Source organism: Aotus nancymaae, unplaced genomic scaffold, assembly GCF_030222135.1.
Source record: "Aotus nancymaae isolate 86718 unplaced genomic scaffold, 86718_ANA_hifiasm-v0.15.2.pri h1tg000002l, whole genome shotgun sequence".
NCBI classification, from domain to species: Eukaryota; Metazoa; Chordata; class Mammalia; order Primates; family Aotidae; genus Aotus; species Aotus nancymaae.
Genome location: NW_026988413.1, coordinates 42977642 through 43000661, shown reverse-complemented (window position 1 = coordinate 43000661; position 23020 = coordinate 42977642). Strand labels below are relative to the sequence as shown.

Genomic DNA, 23020 nt, shown 5'->3' with positions numbered 1-23020 from the left:
CAGCAAACTGACACAAGAGCAGAAAACCACTCATAGGAGGGGTGTTGAACAATGAGAACACATGGACACAGGGAGGGGAACATCACACACTGGGGTCTGTTGGGGTGTGAGGGGCTAGGGGAGGGACAACAGGGGGTGGGGAGATTGGGGAGGGATATCACTGGGAAAAATGCCTGATGTAGGTGATGGGGAGGATGGAGACAGCAAACCACCATGGCATGTGTGTACCTATGCAACAATCCTGCAGAATCTGCACACGTACCCCAGAACTTAAAGTACAAAAAAATTCTTGTAGAATAACTCTTAATATTTAATTTCTCATTCACTTTTGTTTGTAAATCCTAGCACAATAGTGGAAAGAGCACAGATTTTTGAAACAGAAAGGCCTGGACTCAACCTGGCTCCTCATTTACTTCCTCTGTCACCTTGCCTAAAGTCTGTAAGCCTCAGTATTTTTATCTATTAAATGGTGATAAAATACTTATTTTGTAAGGTGGTTGTGAGGACTAAAAAAAAACTATATATGCATTAACAGTTATGAGTGTTCCCTTTTATTTCTGATGTTAACCCTTTCCCCCATGCTTGTCAATGTCATTTTATCTTAGTAAAGTTCAGGTGGATTTTTTTTTCCCTAAAATGGTATTCACACTTGAAGAGTGAATCTGGGCCAAATTGTAAGTGTTCCCTTTGTTTCTGAGAACCTCTAGAATAGGTTATTTCTATATTTACATGGTCTTTATAAAGACCTGCTATGAAGACCTGTACATTTCTTTGTTGACAAGATATACTAAAGGAATGAGATCGTGTGTGCCAAATATGTCTCACAGGAGATGATCCTTGAACATTAGTATATATTAAGGTGACCTTTTCATGCAATGTCAGTATCGCAGGGCAGTATAGGTGTGGCTTCTTAAATGTATCATGTTTTTAAAAGCCCTTCTTTCAAGAGCTTCGTGTAGGAAAAGGAGCCTTTGAAATTACAGGCAGCAAGGCACTTAACTTTTATTCACTGTACTTCAGGGATAATTCATCTCCAGGAGAATTTCTAAAGCTCATAATTCTAAGAATTGATATATTTCTATTGGATGTGACCTTGATAGCTTGATCTCAACCCCACACTATGAGTTTGTAAGGAATTAATGGAAGTAAAGCAATGAAGACTTGAGTTTCTCCATCAAACATTTATTGCACTTCTAACTAGCCTGAGTCCACGGGAGCTGAATAGTTGGCTTTCTGTGCTTTGTGTTAGTATGTATAATGTATGTTTCAGCTGCAATACTACCTCCTTGACTGACCTTGAAACTTAGCAAAAAAGTTTTATAAGCTCATGTCATCATTTCAAAACTTCCTTGCTTAAAAATTACTCAAGCCGGGCGCGGTGGCTCACGCCTGTAATCCCAGCACTTTGGGAGGCCGAGGCGGGTGGATCACGAGGTCAAGAGATCGAGACCATCCTGGTCAACATGGTGAAACCCCGTCTCTACTAAAAATACAAAAAAATTAGCTGGGCACGGTGGCGCCTGCCTGTAATCCCAGCTACTCAGGAGGCTGAGGCAGGAGAATTGCCTGAACCCAGGAGGCGGAGGTTGCGGTGAGCTGAGATCGCGCCATTGCACTCCAGCCTGGGTAACAAGAGCAAAACTCCATCTCAAAAAAGAAAAAGAAAAAAAAAAATTACTCAACTGCTTTACTAAGATTTGGCTTAATTTCCTTTACTCACTGAGATCTGAAGAACTGCCAAGTTTAAATTTTATAGCTTTAGAAGTTATTATATATAATATCCATATTTATATATTAAATATACATGTATGGTATATTAAAATATACATATATTTTACATGTATAATTTCTAAAGCTATAAAATTTAGATATGTATGTATACATATCTTTTTTAATATATATAAAATAACATATATATGCATGCACACACACAAATACATATATATGGCAAGATGGGAAAAAAGTCAGTGTTCTTTCCTGAGCTCGTATTTCATAGGCAATTAAATAGCTTTAAAACTCATTATTTTGGGGACATGTTCATGGTTGGGCTGTATCTCTCAAATTTCTGCTTCAGTATTGAAAACACCAGCAAGACTTAATTCCTTTGGTTAATGGATGATTGCAAATGTTGCTCTGTTGTCATTCCTTAGTACTTACCCAAGCCTTGGTCCCTTACTAAACAACTCTAGGCTGTTTCCTATTGGTTCCTATTTCTTGAACCAATAAAAAATGGCTTCAGCAATGAAGAGCCCTACTTGTTCTAGCTAGTGGGATATGGAAGGGTCTGATGCCCTCCACATCCTTGGTAATGTTGCCTAGTTCTTTGTTTAATTTATCAGGTCACAAACCCCTGAATATCATGAAAGCCTGGGTGGCCCGCTTCCATGAGCTCCTCTAGAATTTGGAAATTTCCTGTTTTCACCATGCTCTTGTAAACCAAAAAGTGACTAAGGCAGGTCTCAATCAATTTGAGGTTTATTCAGCCAAGGTTGTAGACACATTGAGAAAAACAAAACACAGGTCACAGGAGGATCTGTGAGTTGTGCCTTTTCCAAAGAGGCTTTTGGGAACATTAATATTTAAAGAGGAGAAATAGTAAGCAGGAGGGGGAGAAGAAAAAGGAGTGAGGGTAGGCAATAAGGCAACTGGTTACATCATTGGGAGGCTCTGATTTGTACTCAGTGAATCTACATTTTACATATGAAAAGACAAAGTAGAGGAAAAAGTCAATTATACAGTCATCTTGCATGCAGTGTATCTACATTTTACATAAGATAAAGTAAATGTGAAATTATAGTTATCTGTTTGGGAACAAAGGAATGCAGTTTTTGCAAGATTTTGTTCCCAAGCTTAACTTTCCCTTTGGCATAGTAAATTTGGAGTCTGAAGATTCCATTTTCTTTCTCTGACATCTAGGTCTATTCTGTTTCTTTTCTCTGAGAACAATTATCCCTTTTACTTGATTGGCTAAGTTTAATTATCTTTGGATTCTCAGCTTAGGCATTTAAAAATGTTCCAGGATAGCCTAACTCCGTACTTCCAAGTAGATGCCCCTACTGTGTACTCTCACTATTTCATGCATCTGCTGGTATCATTATTCCCTATGTCTGTCTCTCTCAACTAGTCTCACCCGTATTGGAACAGGAACTGTGTCAGTCTTAGTTCTGTTGTTCATCAATATCGTGCACGATGCCTGGCACACAGTAAGTTTTCTAAGAAAAGTTTGTTAAATAAACGAGTGGAGGACTTGGGCATTCCCTGAAAAGTGATACGGTTTCCTTGACCTGCAATGAAAGCTAGTTTCCTTATAATTCTCATTTCTCCTTAGTGTGTGATACCAAATGGGGATCCTCTGGTAGAAAGTTCTTGTAGGTAGAATGTGGTTAATTAAGAGCTGATAGAGCCATCCTAATTTTTCAGCAGAGCTTATTCTGACAGTCAGCTAACTCAATTGTTTCCAGTTGAGATCTGGTGACTTTATAACATTGGTTTGGACAGGAAGGAACAATACAGATGGTCCCCAACTTATCAATGGGTTAGACTTACAGTGTTTTGGCTTTACAGTGGAGTGAAAGCAATATGCATGCAATAGGAAACAGACTTTGCACACCCATGTACTCATTCTGTTTTTCATTTTAAGTACAGTATTCAATAAATTACAAGATTCAGCACTTCATTATAAAATAAGGTTTGTGTTTGATGATTTTGCCCAACTGCTGGCTAATGTTAAGTGTTGAGAGTATATTCAAGGTAGGCTAGCTTAACTATGATGTTTTGTAGTTGTGTATTAAAAACATTTTCAACTTAACAATATTTAATACTTATAATGGGTTTATCAGGATGCCCATTGTAGGTGGAGGAGCATTTACATTAAATTGTGAGGTCAGGGAGAAGCAAAAGTATTTCCCTTTATTAAGTAAATATATAGGAAAAAGGAACTCAAACAGATTCAACTTAATAGCATTTCTGAGAAAATGTTACCTAGAATGTATTTTACAATTCAAAATGTGTTTGGTAACACAGTGCTGGAATTTTAGTAGTCAAATTGCTTTAGAAAAAGAGTCAAAATCAATCATAAGGTGGTCTAACATATTAAAAAGTTACTGATGTAGAGAGTCTCAAATTTTTTTGTGGTGGATAGTTTTAAACATAATAACATTCAGTGTTTTCATATTGCCATTTTTTTCCTAACTAGAGATTGTATTGTCTGGCTAAAATTGTTACATGTGATAGCCTTTGTGGTTATGTTGCCAAACTTTTTTGAAAATATTGTAGAAATAGAAAATTACCCAAGCACACAGACATACATGCATAAGGGCATGTAAATGAAATTTGTTTTTATTAAATGTTGGTAGAAAAGTGTAACTACATCAAAAGCTATACACCTCAGTTAATTGTTGATGAAGAGTGTTGCAAAATTAGAAATCTGTGTAAAAGGTGCTTTAAAAGGATGTGTTTAAGGCACTACATCTTAACATCTAATGCGACTAATATCATTTGTGTATTTTCTACTAAATATGCTTTGATGCTTTTTTGTCCTCACAGACAAGATACAAGTTTTTATGTTATATTTTTCCAACAATCGTTCATGTAAACAAACAGGAGTACTGGCAAATTCTTTAGGTTCTCAGACTATAGTTTTTAATTTATGATAGCCTTAGAAGTAAAATTTGAGAATTGAGGCTGTTTTGATGTGCAAAGATCTAGTTTGCCTTCAGCAATTTTATGGGGCTGTGGAGATTGAAAAAAAAAAATTGGATAACTGGAAAATAAAACATACAGCAACTACATGGGTTGTAACAAAGGAAGACAGCAGAGAAAGTTTTAAATCCCCAAAAGACTCATTTAGCATTAAATAAAACACCAATTTCTATTCATTTCTCAAATTTAAATTAAAGCAAGTATTTAAATTTATTTGTATTATCTGTATTTCATTCCAAAAATAATTCTACATTTGGAAAACTACCCTTAGGTGGCTGTTATATTTCTCTATTTCAGATTTATGCTTTTATAAGGTGCGGTAATAACATTCACAATTTTTTAAATTTCTACAAATTCAAAATCTTTACTTAGAATAGAATTATAATACTTTATTTGACAGTGGTATGTGCTACTTGTGATGATCTGAGCATTAGAAAAGCACAAAGACACTCACACTACAAACAAGAATCAAAATTTAGGGGGGCAGGGCCAAGACAGCCAACTAGAAGCAGCCACAATCAGAGGCTGCCATTGAAAAGAACCATAAGAGTGTGTGAATCTTGTACTAGCAACCAAGGTATCCAGGTTCTCTCATCAGAACTGATTAGGCAGCTGGTGTGATCTAAGGAGAGGAAGGAAAAGCAGTTTGGTGCTGCAGCCCATCTGAGAGCCACACCAGGCAGGGGACCCCCCACTGCCAAGCCAAGGGAGGCTGTGAGTAAGTGTGCTACCCAGTCAGGGAAACCATGCTTTTTTCACAGAACTGTGCAACGCACGGATCAGAAAATCCCACTCGTGAACTCATGCCACCAGGGACCAACCCTGGAGCTGTACAGATTCTCGACAGCCTCTCAGCTAGAATCTGCTTAAGCCTGCCATGTTCTCAGGGGGAGGGGCAATCAGCTCCACAACTGTGGCTGCTTGCCATCTAAGCCAATTGAGCTCCTTCGGGGAGGGACAACAGACAGCACCGTGACTGATAACTGCCCAATACGCTAAGCTCCCAGGGCAGGGGAAGGACAGCAGCCATCTCTATAGCTCCAGGTCATGCTTTCTCCCTGCTGGAGCCAGGGAGATAGGTCAGCTTGGTCCCAAGAGGTGTCCTCCACAGTCCAACACACCAGCTGTGGCAGACTGTGGCCAGAGCACCTCTTCAGGCCTGACCATGACCCATCCTTCCCCAATGGGTAGGGTCTCCCTGTAGAAACTCCAACAACTCTAGCCAAGGGCTCAGGGACAGAATCCTGATCTCCCTGGACCTGAGCCCCCAGGCGGAGGGGTGGCCACAGTCTCTGTGGACCAGCAGACTTAACCTTTCCTCCTGGTAGTTCTGAGGAATCTGGCAACCCAGACGAGTGGGATTCTCCCCAGCAAAGCTCACCCCCTCCACCAAGGGATGGTCAAAGTGCTTCATTAAATGCGTCCTGTTCCCCGTGGTGCCAGCCAACTGGGAGAGACCCCCAACATGTTGTCAGACACCCTATACTGGAGTGATTCTACTGGCATCAGGTTGGTGCCCCTTGAGGTCAGATATCCCAGAAGAAGGAGCAGGTACCCATCTTTGCTGTTTTCCAGCTTCCTTGAGTGACATCTCCAGGTATAGAAAATACAGAAAACACCACTAAGATACTCCTTGAGAAGATCATCCCCAAGACACACAATCATCAGATTCTCCAAGTTGAAATAAAGAAAAAAACGTTAAGGGCAGCCAGAGAGAAAGGCAAGGTCACCTACAAACAGAAGCCCATCAGACTAACAGCGGACGTCTCAGCAGAAACCCTACAAGCCAGAAGAGATTAGGGGACAATATTAAACATTCTTAAAGAAAAGAATTTTCAACCCAGAATTTCATATTCAGCCAAACTAAGCTTCCTAAGTGAAGGAGAAATAAAATCCTTTCCAGACAAGCAAATGCTGAGGGATTTCATCACCACTAGGCCTGCCTTGCAAGAATACCTAAAGGAAGCACTAAATATGGAAAGGAAAAACCTGTACCAGCCACAACAAAAACACCTAAACATAAAGACCAATGACACTGTGAAGAAACTGCATCAGCTAGTATGCAAAATGACCTGATAGCATTATGAGGACAGGATCAAATTCATACATAACAATATCAACTTTAAATGTAAATGGGCTAAATGCCCCAATTAAAAGACACAGACTAGCAAATTGGATGAAGAGTCAAGACCCATTGGCATGCTGTATTGAGGAGACCCACCTCACTTCCAAAGACACACATAGACTCAAAATAAAGAGATGGAGAAAAATTTACCAAGGAAACGGAAAGCAAAAAAGAAAAGCAGAAGTTGTAATCCTAGTTTCTGACAACACAGACTTTAAACCAACAAAAATAAAAAAAGACAAAGAAAGGCATTACATAATGATAGAGGGATCAATTCAATAAGAAGAGCTATCATGAACATATATGCACCCAATACAGGAGCACCCAGATTCATAAAAAAAAATTCTTAGAGATCTACAAAGAGACTTAGACTCCCACACAATAATAGAAGGAGACATTAACACCCACTGTCAATATTAGACTAACAAGACAGAAAATTAACAGATATTCAAGATTTCCACTCAGCTCTGGACCAAAAGGACCTAATAGACATCTACGGAACTTTACACCACAAATCAACAAAATACTCATTTTTCTTAGTGCCACATGGCACTTATTCTAAAATCAACCACATAATGGGAAGGAAGTAAAACACTCCTTAGCAAATGCAAAAGAAAAGAAATAATAACAATCTCTCAGATTGTGATCAAATTAGAACCCAAGGTTAAGAAACTCACTCAAAACCACATGATTACATTACAGCTCCCTTAATGACCCCTGGGTAAATAATGAAATTAAGACAGATATAAGAAGTTCTTTGAAACCAATGAGAACAAGGAAGGAGAGAGACCATGTACTAGAATCTCTGGGACACAGCTAAAGCAGTGTTAAGAGGGAAATTTAGGCCGGGCGCGGTGGCTCAAGCCTGTAATCCCAGCACTTTGGGAGGCTGAGGCGGGTGGATCACGAGGTCAAGAGATCGAGACCATCCTGGTCAACATTGTGAAACCCCGTCTCTACTAATACAAAAAAATTAGCTGGGCATGGTGGCGCGTGCCTGTAATCCCAGCTACTCAGGAAGCTGAGGCAGGAGAATTGCCTGAACCCAGGAGGTGGAGGTTGCGGTGAGCCGAGATCGCGCCATTGCACTCCAGCCTGGGTAACGAGAGCGAAACTCCGTCTCAAAAAAAAAAAAAAAAAAAAAAAAAGAGGGAAATTTATAGCAATAAATGCCCACATCAGAAAGCTAGGAAGATCTCAAACTGACACACTAACATCACAATTAAAACAGCTAGAGAGGCAAGAGCAAACTAATCCAAAATCTAGCAGGAGACAATAAATAACTAAGATTAGAACAGAATTGAAGGAGATAGAGACACTAAAAACCTTCCAAAATAATCAATGAATCCAGGAGCTTTTTTTTTGAAAAAAACTATCAAAATAGACCACTAGTTAGACTAATACAGAAGAAAAGAGAGAAGAGTGAAATAGACAAAATAAAAAGTGATAAAAAGGATATCACCACTGACCCCATAGAAATAAAATCTACCAACGGAAAATACTGTAAATACCTCTACACAAATAAATTATAAAATCTAGAAGAAATGGATAAATTTCTGAACACATACACCCTCCCAAGACTAAACCAGGAAGAAGTCTAATCTCTGAATAGACCAATAACAAGTTCTGAAATTGAGGCAGTAATTTATAGTGTACCAACCAAGAAAAAAAAAAAAAAACAAAAAAAAAAAACTCAGGACCAGTCAGATTCACAGTCGAATTCTACCAAAGGTGCAAAAAGGAGCTGCTACCATTTCTTCTGAAACTATTCCAAGCAATCAAAAAGGAGGCACTCCTCCCTAACTCATTTTATGAATCCAGCATCATCCTGATACCAAAACTGGGAAGAGACAACAAAAACTTCAGGCCAACATCTCTAATGAACATTGATGCAAAAATCCTCAATAAGATACTGGCAAACCAAATCCAGCAGCACTTCAAAAAACTTACCCACTATGATCAAGTTGGCTTCATCCCTGGGATGCAAGACTAGTTTATTCATTTATGCAAATGAATAAATGTAAACCATCACATATACAGAAGCAATGGCAAAAACCACATGATTATGTCAATAGATGCAGAAAAGACCTTTGATAAAATTCAACATCCCTTTATGGTAAAAACTCTCAATAAAATAGGTATTGATGGAACATATCTCAAAATAATAAGAACTATTTATGACAAACCCACAGCCAATATCATATTGAATGGGCAAAAGCTGGAAGCATTCCCTTTGAAAATCGGTACAAGACAAGGATACCCTCTCTCACCACTTCTATTTAACGTAGTATTGGAAGTTCTGACAAGCATAATCAGGCAAGAGAAAGAAATCAGGCGTATGCAAATAGAAAAAGAGGAATTCAAATTGTCTCTGTTTGTAGATGACATGTTTCTATATTTAGAAACCCCATAATCTCTGCCCCAAAACTCCTTAAGCTGATAAGCAATATCACCAAAGTCTCAGGATCCAAAATCAATGTGCAAAAATTACAACAACCATTTCTTTACACCAACAATAGACAAGCAGAGAGCCAAATCATGAATGAACTCCCATTCACAATTGCTACAAAGAGAATAAAATACCTAGAAATACAGCTAACAAGGGACATGAAGGACCTCTTCAAGTAGAACTACAAACCACTGCTCAAGAAAATAAAAGACACAGACAAATAGAAAAACATTCTATCCTCATGGACAGGAAGGATCAATATAGTGAAAATGGCCGTACTGCCCAAAGTAGTTTATAATTAAATGCTATTCACATCAAACTACCATTGACATTCTTCACACAATTTAAAAATACTACTTTAAATTTCATACAGAATCAAAGAAGACTCCAAATAGCCAAGACAATTCTAAGCAAAAAGAACAAAGCTGGAGGTATCATGCTACCTGACTTCAAAGTATAGTACAGGGCTACAGTAACCAAAACAGCATGACTGGCACCAAAACAGACATATAAACCAATGGAACAGAACAGAGACCTCAGAAATAAAACCACACATCTACAATCATCTGATCTTTGACAAACCTGACAGCAAGCAATGGGGAAAAATCTATTCAATAAATGGTGCTGGGAAAACTGGCTAGCCATATGCAGAAAACTGAAACTGAACTCCTTCCTTACACCTTATATCAATATTAATTCAAGATGTACTAAACACTTAAATGTAAAACCCAAAATCATAAAAACCCAGAGGAAAACCTAGGCAATACCATTCAGGACATAGGCATGGGCAAAAACTTCATGATGAAAACACCAAAAGCAATTGCTACAAAAGCCAAAATAGACAAATGGGATCTAATTAAACAAAGGAGCTTTTGCACAGCAAAAGAAACTATCATCAGAGTGAATAGGCAACCTACAGAATGAGAGACAATTTTTGCAATCTACTCATCTGACAAAGGTCTAATATACAGAATCTACAAGGAACTTAAACAAATTTACAGGAAAAAAAAACAAGCAACCCCATCGAAAAGTGGGCAAAGGACATAAACTGACACTTCTCAAAAGAAGACATTTATGTGGCCAACAAACATATGAAAAGAAGTTCGACATCACTGTTCATTAGAGAAATGCAAATCAAAACCACAATGAGATACCATCTCATGCCAGTCTGAATGGCAATGATTAAAAGTTCAAGAAACAATAGATGCTGGCGTGGCTTTTGCACTATTGGTGGAAATGTAAATTAGTTCAGCTGTTGTGGAAGACAGTGTGGTGAATCTTTGAGGATCTAGAACCAGAAATACTATTTGACTCAGCAATCCCGTTACTCAAAGGATTATAAGTCATTCTACTATAAAGACACATACACACGTTTGCTGCAGCACCATTTACAATAGTAAAAACGTGAAACCTACCAAATGCGCATCAATGATAGACTGGATAAAGAAAATGTGGTACATAATACACCATGGAATACCATGCAGTCATTAAAGGGAATGAGATCATGTCCTTTGTGGGGACTCGGATGAAGCTGGAAGCCATCATGCTCAGCAAACTACCACAGGAACAGAAAACTAAATCTGCATGTTCTCACTAGTAGGAGTTGAATAATGAGAACACATGGACACAGGGAGGGGAACAACACACACCAGGGCATGTTGGGGGTTGGAAAGAGAGGGGCGGGAACTTAGAGGATGAGTCAATAGGTGCAGCAAACCACCAGGACACAAATATACCTATGTAACAAACCTGCATGTTCTGCACATGTATCCTGGAACTGAAAATAATTTTTAAAAAGATGAATGCTAGTGTTGTTAATGAAGGGCTAATCTTTAGGACTACATTTGATTGTTCTTTCCATTTGAGCAAATTAACTATTGTTTCCCCTAGTATTTCCATAAGAAAATTAAGGCTATGTATGTCTCTTTTGAATTGTTTAGAATGTTAAATCAACATCTTAAAAATCATGATTAGTTTTCAATATTCTCAGGGATCCCTCTTGTTTTTTATCTGGTTAGTTGGTTATTTCATAAAATTACTGTTACATTCAGCTGATTAAAACTGTATAAAAATATCAGTGTAGCTACTTGGTAAATAAGTGGTGCTGTGCATTTGCCATCATTCATCCCTCCTGAGCTTCTGGCAGACAATGATAATGAGTTATGGAGCATTTTCCAACTGGGCTTGATAGTGAGACATTTCAGTTGGCACTTCAGTCAAAACACATTTGCTGGCTTGTTGTGAACCACGAATTGCATTTCCAACCGTGGTTGGCTGTCTTGCTTGGGAGAGAAAGTATAGTCAGGGTTAACACAAATGTATTGCCTCTACTAGAAAATCGATTCTGAGAGCTTGCTCTGCTGATATATAATCAGAACTGCAGCTGTGTATATAAAGGACAGGATGCTACTAATGACCCAAACTGAGGAGGCTTTATTGGAGCCAATATATATGCATGAATCCAACTTACAGAGGACTCCTAGCCAACCTTACCCCCAGCTCTGGCAAAATATTATCAGGACAGCAGGGAGCAGGGATTCTCCCATTTATCAAATGATTAACTTGAGATTTGAGGCAAGTTATTGAAGTAGAACAATAGAGAATCTATACAGTAACTGAAGCCAGTGTGCTAAAATATTTTTTTATCTCAGAAAAATTGAGCTCTATACTTATGCCAGATGCCCTTGTTAATTAGTAGTATCTTATGCTAATGCCCGTATGCTCTTTTGCCAACCACACGCAATAGACATTTTTAACTACTGCATTTACTTTCTTTCTTTCTGTTTTTTCTTTTGAGACAAACTCTTGCTCTGTCGCCCAGGCTGGAGTGCAGTGGTGTGATCCCGGAGCACTACAACCTCAGCCTCCCGGGTTCAACTGATTCACATGCCTCAGCCTTCCAAGTAGATGGGATTATAGGTGACCGCCACCATGCCCAGCTAATTTTTGTGTTTTTAGTAGAGGGAATTTCACCATGTTGGCCAGGCTGGTTGCAAAGTCCTGAACTCAGGTGATCTGCTTGCCTCAGCCTGCCAAAGTGCTGGATTACAGGTGTGAGCCATCATGCCTGGCTTGCATTTACTTTCAGAAATAAAAGCTTAAAACCGATAGCTATGTGTGACTTAGGTACCTTGTGGTCTTTATTGGTGAAGATTGTGCAATTTTCCATGTTCTGACCAGATACTAATACCCTCTGGACACTTAATCAATGTTAAATAAAACATAAGACTTGGAAAAGAAATGATATTAGCATATTTATGTCCACTGGCTGTTGCTTTCGTGCTTTCCTTTTCATAAGCTTTAGGGTATTCTCTTAGAGCAACTAACCAGGACAATTGCATTATCTATAATCATTAGTTTCTCCCTAATTCACTCTTTATAATTGACATCACTACATTTACTTAAATTAAATTTGAAAAAAGAGGTAGTGATTGAATATAGCCAGTTAAGTGAACCAGCCAGAATGAACAGTGATTAGTAATGAAAAAAGATAATGATATGCATTGTGATAATTATTGCAATGCTTTCCTATCAAATGACCCATTTAATTTTCTTTTTCACTAATTGGCAGGCTCCTTCAGCAAGTATTTTCAGAATAGAGTGTTTATTTTAAAACTAGTTGAGTTTTAAATCAACTAGTATAAATCAGTTATGACATTCATCTTTATTTATCCTGACAATGCATGGAGACAAATAATGAAAAAAATATATTTCTAAATGATCTATCTCCCTCACCAACCCCAATCACAGTTTTGACTCCCTCTTGTGAAGTTTTTTGGTCACTATCTTAATGTCACCTGGCAGGTTTGGCATTGACCCACAGCAAAATTTTCCACAATTGATCCATCCCACCTTCCAATGAATATTAATAACAAAGCTTCAATCCTACTCAGAATATGTCCTTCCATAAAATAAACTTTTTCTGTTGTTTTTCACTTTTCAATGTCATTACCAATGTCCTGGATGGGGCTTAAGGCTATGCCGAAGAGCTACTGTGATAACAGAATATAGCATTATTCTCAGGTCACCTATGAAAAAGCAACCTGTCTTTTTTATTCAAATCAATTTTCTGCTTCTGATCTTGAGTCCATCTGACAGTTGAGCTACTATGTTAGGCACTGTAAACATTCACATCATTTTCACCTGTTTTGTTTACTTTTTCTCACGGTGTTTCTGTAAAGCTCAGTAACTTTGGGATTATGTGGCTTTTGTTGGCATTTTCATTTGGTGGTTCTGGCTATGTCCCTCAAGATCAAAATAACTTATCAGTCAAATAAAAAAAAAACAGCTGAAATTTGAAGACTGGTCCTGACGTACAAAGACATGAGTTTACCTCTGGATTCTTCCAATTACTTGGTGTGTGACTTTTGTTTAGGATCTTGGGGCCTCAGTTTCTTTAAGTTTAGTAATACTCATTTAAGAAGGCAGTTGGAGGCTTCTTCACGAGACTATTATTGGAGGCTTCTTCAAGAGAAGACTTTAATAACTGCCTTCTTAAATGAGTATTACTAAAGTTAAAGAAACTGAGGCCCCAAGATCCTAAACGAAAGTCACACACCCAGTAACTGGAAGAATCCAGAGATAAACTCATGTCTTTGTACTTCAGGACCAATGGGTCATATGGGAGGCTGTGGAGGAGATAGAGGAGGCTTCCCTCCAAAAGAACCCTGGGATTCCCTTGGGAACCCCTCTGGAGGAGGAAATGTCCAGCACTGAGCTGGAGACTGGCAGTGTCCTACTCTGGATTGTGGAAACCAGAAGTTTGCCTGGAAAACAGAGTGCAACCAGTATAAGGCCCCAAAGCCTAAAGGCTTCCTCCCGCCACCCTTCCCTCCCCCAATTGGTGGCCCTGGCAGAGGTGGTGCTGGTGGCTTGCAGGGAGGAAGAAGTGGCCTCATGGATCATGGTGGTCCCAGTGGAATGTTCAGAGGGGGCCATGGCAGAGACAGAGGTGGCTTCTGTGGTGGCTGGGGCACGGACCAAGGTGGCTTTGGTGGAGGAAGACGAGGTGACCCTGGGCCCCTCTCCCCGGAACTTTGATGAAACAGATGTGAGGAAGAAGAGGAGGATGTGGAGGACCTGGAAAAATGGATAAAGGCAAGCACTGTCAGGAATGCAGAGATTGGCCGTACTTAGATGCAGAGGCCCTGCAGAGCTGCATTGACTACCAGATTTATTTTGTAAGTCAGAAAATGTTTTAAATGTATAATTCCATATTTATAATGTTGGCCACGACATTATGATTATTCCTTGACTGCACTTTAGTATTTTTCACCATTTGTGAAGAAACATTAAAACAAGTTAAATGGTAGAAAGAAGGAAGGAAGGAAGGAAGGAAGAGAAAAGAAAAGAAGAAAAGAAAAGAAGTTATGAGAATCTGTTGAAATCTCATAGGTGAAAGTGCTGTGTAAACAAAAAGAACTACCTTTAGCAGCTTGGTCAACTCCTGTATTTCACATGCATATGCACTTTTTGAGGTAAATAGAGAGAATTCCCAATAATTGATGTGCAATTCTGCTTGGGGTGGCAAACAGTTTCTGTAATGGTGATATACTAATTTAAGGTTTTAGATTTTTCCCCTTTCTCTAGAAGTTGATTTCCATGAGTTTCATGTTTATTCCAAATGTCTTGATTATCTCTGCATTTCCTTATAGTAGGGACTAGGGACAAAAAAGGGACCATTCTATAAGGGAAATACAAAAGACTACTTATGGCCAAGCCTTTCTTAACTTACACTCTCAAATTCGTTGATTGGCCAAGGTAATGTATTTCAAATGAGATGCCCTTTTCTTAACTGGTAACTTAAAAGAACAGAATTACAGAATGTCAATCAAGGAAAGAACCTTAAAGATCAACTCTTCCTTTGGTTACTAGGGAAAGAATGTATTCTCCTTTTGCAGAAACATAAGAGCATTCCCCTGTGTGACAACGGTATGTCTGCTGCCAAAGACATAGTTATAGAAGTACTGAATTACATTTATTTTTATAAATCAGAAAAATATAGAGGCCTTTCAAAGTATTGCTGATTTTCTTCCTACTCTCTGTGACCAGTTCTGGTTATTATCAGCTTGACTATGCAATTTCAGAGTTATTATTCACTTTAAGAAACATATATTGCTTCTCTTAACAGAGTACTTTTTAATTCCCTTACCAATGGCAAGGAATTATCGCATCTTCCTTCATTTGTATCGTCATTCTAGTGTTTTCCAAATCTGTCCCAAAAAATATCTCCACACATTTAAGATGTTAGAATCTCTTTTCTTTTTCATTGACATAGAGCATTTGAGAGGTAAATGCTGTCTGCTCTTGTGATTGTGACTCCCTTCATGCTGTCCATGCTCACAGCCCTTTAACATACATATGTAAAGCAATATTATCACAGCTCTTACAAGCCTATGCAATATTTTACTGTCACTGCAATAAATTCAAATTTTTTCAAAGGGCTACCAATCTTGGTTCCTTTTGTAAAGATATATGTATGCATTTACTGTGCTCATGAGAGGCTATTATACTCATTCTAAAGAAATAAGTGTTCACATACAAATGCTTTAATTTTTTCCCCAATGAATCATAAAATTTTCCTTCCTTTCAATTGAAAACCTTTTTTTACTACTAAATGTGGGGAGAGGAATAGCCCATCAGAAATTCTTACTTTACTATTATTTGTTCTTTAAAATGGAAAGAAATGGTACAGACTGGACTTGTATTTCTGTGACTGATACAGATGATCAGATGATTTATTAAATTAGGCTAGGTAAAACTAATTTATTCATTATGATGTCAATAGTTATTCTGTCATAAATGTTAACCTATAATATTTTTCTAGAAATGTGACAGCAGAATTCATTCCTTTATTTATTTATTATTATTATTTTTATTGTACTTTAAGTTCTGGGGTACATGTGCAGATCTTGCAGGATTGTTGCATAGGTACACACATGCCATGGTGGTTTGCTGTCTCCATCCTCCCCATCACCTACATCAGGCATTTCTCCCAGTGTTATCCCTCCCCAACCTCCCTGTCCCCTCCTGTCCCTCCCCTAGCCCCCCACACCCCAACAGACCCCAGTGTGTGATGTTCCCCTCCCTGTGCCCATGTGTTCTCATTGTTCAACACCAGCCTATGAGTGAGGACATGCGGTGTTTGGTTTTCTGTTCTTGTGTCAGTTTGCTGAGAATGATGGTTTCCAAATTCATCCATGTCCCTACAAAGGACATGAACTCATCCTTTTTTATGGCTGCATAGTATTCCATGGTATATATGTGCCACATTTTCCTTGTCCAGTCTATCATTGATGGGCATTTGGGTTGGTTCCAGGTCTTTGCTATTGTAAACAGTGCCACAATGAACATACGTGTGCATGTGTCTTTATAATAGAACAATTTATAATTTTTTGGGTATATACCCAGTAATGGGATGGCTGGATCAAATGGAATTTCTGTTTCTAGATCCTTGAGGAATCTCCACACTGTCTTCCACAATGGTTGAACTAATGTATACTCCCACCAACAGTGTAAAAGCATTCCTATTTCTCCACATCCTCTCCAGCATCTGTCCCCAGATTTTTTAATGATCACCATTCTAACTGGCTTGAGATGGTATCTCAATGTGGTTTTGATTTACATTTCTCTAATGACCAGTGATGATGAGCATTTTTTTCATATGTTCGTTGGCCTCATAAATGTCTTCTTTTGAAAAGTGTCTTCATATCCTTCACTCACTTTTGAATGGGTTTCTTTGTTTTTTTTTTCTTGTAAATCTGTTTTAGTTCTTTGTAGATTCTAGATATTATCCCTTTGTCAGATGGGTAGATTGCAAAAATTTTTCCCATTCTACTGGTTGCCAGTTCACTCTAATGATTGTTTCTTTTGCTGTACTTAAGCTCTGGAGTTTAATTAGATCCCATTTACCTGTTTTGGCTTTTGTTGCCAATGCTTTTGGTGTTTTAGTCATGAAGTCCTTGCCTATGCCTATGTCCTGAATGGTATTGCCTAGGTTTTCTTCTAGGGTTTTAAGGTGTTAGGTCTTATGTTTATATCTTTAATCCATCTGGAGTTAATGTTAGCGTAAGGTGTAAGGAAGGGGTCCAGTTTCTGTTTTCTGCACATGGCTAGTCAGTTTTCCTAACACCATTTATTAAGCAGGGAATCCTTTCCGCATTGCTTGTTTTCATCAGGTTTGTCAAAGATCAGATGGTTGTAGATGTATGGTGTTGCTTCTGAGGCCTCTGTTCTGTTCCATTAGTCTGTATCTCTGTTCTGGCACCAGTACCATGCTGTTTTGATTACTGTAGCCTTGTAGTATAGTTTAAAATCACGTAGGGTGATCCCTCTGGCTTTGTTCTTTTTACTTAGGATTGTCTTGGCTATGGGGGCTTTTTTTGGGTTCCATATGAAGTTTAAAGTAGTTTTTTTCCAGTTCTGTGAAGAAGGTCAATGGTAGCTTGATGGGGGTAGCATTGAATCTATAAATTACTTTGGACAGTATGGCCATTTTCATGATATTGATTCTTCCTAACCATGAGCATGGAATATATGAGTATGGCTGTGTTAGTTTTCTATGGCTGTTTTCAACAAATTACTATATACTTAATGGCTTAAATGAACAAAGTTGTTCTCTTATAGGTCTAGAGGTAAGAAATCTAAAATAGATTGATGAGGCTTTGTTCCATTTGGGGCTTTAAGGGAAAATCTGTGTTCTTACCTTTTCTTGTAAATGCCACCCTCATTCCTGGCTCATGTACTGGTATTACCTCAACTTCTGCTTCCTATTGTCTCATCTCTTCCTCTGATTCTGATCATCCGCCTTCCTCTAATGTAAATCCTTGTGATTATATTGGACTAGTCTAAGATAATCCCTCAATATCAAAATTCTTATCTTAATTACATCTGCAAAGTCATTTTTGCCATGTAAGATAGGATATTCACCCATTCTTGGAATTATCATGTGCTCATCTTTGAAGGCCATTATTCTGTCTACCACAATGGTAACAAAAACATGTTTATAAAAGATAACTTTAAAAATTTTTTTTAAATTTTTAATTTATTTTACTTTTGGTGCATACTATATCTGGCATTTCTCCCCTTGTTATCCCTCCCCACCTTCCCCTCCCTCCCCGCCCCCCATTGTCTCTCCCCTAACCCCCCAAACTGTCCCTTGTGTGTGATGCTCCTCTCCCTGAGTCCACATGTTCTCGTTGTTCAACACCCACCTAGTATTTTTGTATATTTTTAACTTTTAAGTTCTAGGGTACACAGAACTTAAAAGTTATATAGGTAAATATGTCATGAGCATTTGTTGTATAGATGATTTCATCATCCAGGTATTAAGCTTAGTACCTATTAATTATTTTCCCTGATACTCTCCCTCCTCCCACTCCATATCCTTCAATAGGCCCCAGTGTGTGTTATTCACCACTATGTGTCCATGGATAACACTAAATGTAAGAGGGAAACTTTTATTTCAAATTATCACCACTGATATGTCAAAAACAGTAGTCAAATTATCACCACTGATATGTCAAAATGTAAAAACCTGTTTTTTTTTTCCTTTTTCTGAGACCACTGTAGTAACAAGTTTAGGCAAAGGCAATTTTATTTAAACCAATCTTGATGAATAAGATTGGGGGGAGAAAAGGCATACTCATATTAGCATATTCCAGGCCTTGCAAATAATAAAGGAATGGTTTGTTACTTTTTTACACAATGACTAGAAGCAAAGGGCATTTGCACAGGCTATCTATTTCCAGATGGAGAGAAATGAGTGTAATTTCAGTTTTATAAAAGATACACTTTTTTCTGTCTTAATGAAGGCCTATACACATGAACCACCCTGTTCATATGGGCAGGATTGTGCTCATCTGATGACCACTGAAGGAAGTACTTGCCTCCGGTAGTTATATGAACCAGAAAAAGCATTCAGCCCTCTGAAAATGTTCCAAACAACATTTTTAAGTAATCCAACTATATCTTGTAATTGGTATTTTCAAAAACCTTGAAAACGTCTCTGCCACTATGGCAACTGATTGGGGCATCTGTAATAACAACCTTCTATGGAACATGATTAATGAGTTTTACTTTTTCCTTTGTCTAAAAGTAAAATAGTCCACAGTTTAAAATGGTTTTCTTATATAAACATGTAATTATTTTTTATTGTCACTGTTCAGTTTTGAAATGATACCTGAAAGTATGTACTAAAATAATTCAATAATTTTGGGAACCAAATGAAATGAAGGCCATAAGAAGGGCATGTATTCATAGAGATAAAACACAGAAGTATTAGATCTTTATCATAGTTTTTAAGCAGAGAGGGTAGAAAAGATAGAGTTTAAGACACTTGCATTACTCTTTTTTAAAGAGATTTTTGTAGAAACCTAAGACAACATTAAGTGCAGTGAAAACATGAGATAGGTGTGAGGTCCATCTTGATGGAGTCAGGTAGGGTCAAGATTATCAGAGGGAGGTAATCTCTGTCTTCGTTATATGTAGTGATAACCCATTCTGGATCTATTTTACAGTGGTATATAATCTTCCTGACATATAGTATGTAGCTAATGAGTATTTCTACAATGAAATAAGAAAATAATATAAAATTTGGGGATGGGACTACTAGTGCTTCGATCATTCCAAGCTTTACTTTTCAATACATGATTCATAAATGTATGCAAATTAAGCTGAGTCTTCAGAAGGAATGTGTTTAATGTGTCTAAAAATAGCTAAAATTATAAAACTTAGAATTAATTATTTGTTTCTGATTTCCAGAACTCCATATGAAAGAAAGAAGTAATATTAAAGGCTAGAGAAATAAGGATGGATTTTAAAATAAATTTACTATAACTTTATATTTTTCATTCTTATATAATGTGACTCTATGTTCTTTTAAGAATGTAGTCAATCAGAATTGATGAATACAAGTACAATATACCTGTTTGTCATACTGCCATTGGACACACAGGTATTTGTATAGTTTGAATTTGTAGCAAGTGAGACAGTAATGCTATAAACATAGAATTTTGTGAGGTCACCTAGATAACTTCCAAGAGGATCTGGTATTTAAAATTCAAATTTAATGTGCCTGAATCTCAAAAGGATTGTTTATCTTTTTCTCAGACATCTCTGGCTCCAAGATCTTTTTCTTACTGGATTACTCTGTTCTGGGTTATTTGAAATCTCACATATGCTTTCCTTTTTTTGCTCCATGACACGCCCAGAAAGATATTCATCCCTTTCCTTATGTTACAGACATATATTCAAATATCTTCTTTAGATGAGGTTTTCAGTTGTAGAGAGTTAACACTGACATTTTGAAGAGGTGGAAAGGGTTTTAAACCACAGGGCTTGGAACTTGTAGTTAAGTACCAGACATTTCTATTTTTTTTAAAAAAGCAATCTTTTTTTTGCCAACTCATTATCTAGCCTTATTTATTCTTATTAGAGTAACTCAGAACCCTTAATCCCAAGTCTTCAAGCTCAGTTTTGACCTCTTTTTCTGTATTCAAATTTGGTGAAATGCTTTGCTCAACATCAGCTTTTTAGCCCTGAGTCCCATCTTTTTTTTTTTTTTTTTTTTTTGTCTCTATGTAGAAAGGAGCATATAGAGGTTTTATGCCATTAATATGAGTTATGTTGTCTCTCACAACAGAAAAAATTACTACAGGCAAGTGCATAAATTTAAATATTAAGATAGTGCAAAAGTAATTATGGTTTTTGCCATTCCTTTTGATGGCAAAACTGCAATTGTTTTGCACCAACCTAATAACATTTCTGTTTGCATTAAATAGTATTAGTTGAAGTGATGGTAGTGCTGTGAATGTTAGACCATAAATGGTGAAGATAAGAGAAAAAATCATGGAAAATCAAATCAAATGGTTCAGAGCTAGAGACATATGGCAGCTCTTATCATGTTCCTTAAACAGCTGGAGTTAAGATTAAATAACAGTGACCTTGTTCAGGACTCTTGGAAAATTGAATAATAGTACACATGTGCAGGACTAATACAGACTTGAGATAGGGTTGGGAATTCTTAGAAACCTTGGTTGCTCATGTTCTGAAGACCACATGTAAAGGAGAGTCAACTTGCTCAGAGAGTGCAATGCTATCCGAGCTAAAGGAAAGGCCACAGAGCACTGGGCTTTCTCCTCAAGAATACATTGCATTGGGGTCCATGGTTACCAGGGCAACAGTGAGCTTGGATCTTTCTTTGAGTACATAAAAAAAATTGTGCCATTGAAAGTTGATAGTCTTTGAGAGTTTCAAAAGCTTCTTTCTAGAGAGGAGTTACTATGGTGTGGATACACAATGAACTAAGTTTTAGATTTTCTGTTCAAATACTCGTGAGGACAGGGAAGGTAATTTACTCGTCTAGTGGGTTCACCTATTAAACGATATTCCTTAGGTTTTGAAGGCGCGAATGCAACTCTCACAGGTACACAAAATTACTGAAATGGGAAGCTTTCCTTGAATGGTTGTGGTCTAGAAGAAGTCTTGTCTAAACAATTTCAGAGTATATGGTAATTTGGCTCAATTCAAACAGGTTGTTTGAAATTACGTAGACAAGATTGTTTAATTATTTAAATATTCCATTGTTAATATATTGTTCTGATGTCATTTGAGAATAACTTAAGCCAGAAACCTCCACTCTTAGTCTAAACTAGTGAAGACAGAATAGCACAGTGGGTCTGATGCTAAACTTGGGAGCCAGAGAGCCTGCCTTCAAATCTTCCCCCTGCCATCCAGTAGCTGTGTATAACTTTGGTGAAGTTAACTTCTTTTCTCACTTTTTCATCTGTAAAGTGGAGATAGTAATAGGCTCTCCCTTAGGTGGTTTTTTTTATAAAGAATAAATGAGCTAATAGGTAAAGTGTCTGGCAAATAGAAGCTTTAAAAATATTTTCTAGAATCTGATTATGTAATATTTAAGAGCTTTCTTATGAAACAAACATGTGTAAAATATGTATGGGAAATATGTTAATTTTAATCCATATAGACTTTAAAATGTTCGTTTACTCTTAAAAATGAGAAAGCAAGTGTTAGTGTGGAATTTTAATTAACTATAAATTAAGTGAATTTTCACTTTTTGGTTATATTTCTAGTTTGAATGGCATGTAAAATACTTATGCATTTTAGCAAGCAGAATATCATAACAAACACTGAATATAGAAAATCCACCTGTTAATCAGCCAGGGCTGAATAAATTCATGCAGCATAAGTAGAGTTCAGCATTAGGTTGTTTTCCTGATATTTGTAGTGGGTAGTAAAGTCTTGCTCATTATCTGTATTTTTATTGAAAAAATGTTAATTTAAGAAAGAGGAGAATGAGAGTTTTTAATGGCAATAAGTAATGAGGAAATTGGTTTTGCAATCTTTATGGAAGTGAAGCTATTCTTCTCTTTATTTTAAAATTCTATTGCATTAACAGAAAAAAAACCATATTTAAGTGATAGCTGGTAAATTCTTCTAAAAACCTTGAACTATTGAGATTAAACAACTTCGAAGGTTCCAGGATGGCTTTTATTTTGGAAAATTAACCTATGGCAACCATTATAAAATCATACATCTATTAATATTTTCATTGTTTAAAATGAAATAAAACATAGTATGTCTTAACTATTAACTATGTTAATAAATAAACAATGAAAGAGTTAAATCAATGTAACGTAGATATTCTTTGTTACTGATAAATCGTTGTAAAGAATAAGAGGCTGATCCTACACTTATGTATATTTCTATAACGTTTTATTTTTTTG

General features: G+C 37.2%; 2 long non-coding RNA genes across 2 annotated transcripts in view; one reads left to right on the top strand and one right to left on the bottom strand.

Annotated features, from left to right (window-relative positions):
- LOC135274016 (uncharacterized) overlaps positions 1-23020 on the top strand; it is a 692063-nt gene that overhangs the window by 386142 nt on the left and 282901 nt on the right. The window lies entirely within an intron of this gene.
- Positions 1-23020, bottom strand: part of LOC135274017 (uncharacterized) — a 119875-nt gene that overhangs the window by 95987 nt on the left and 868 nt on the right. The window lies entirely within an intron of this gene.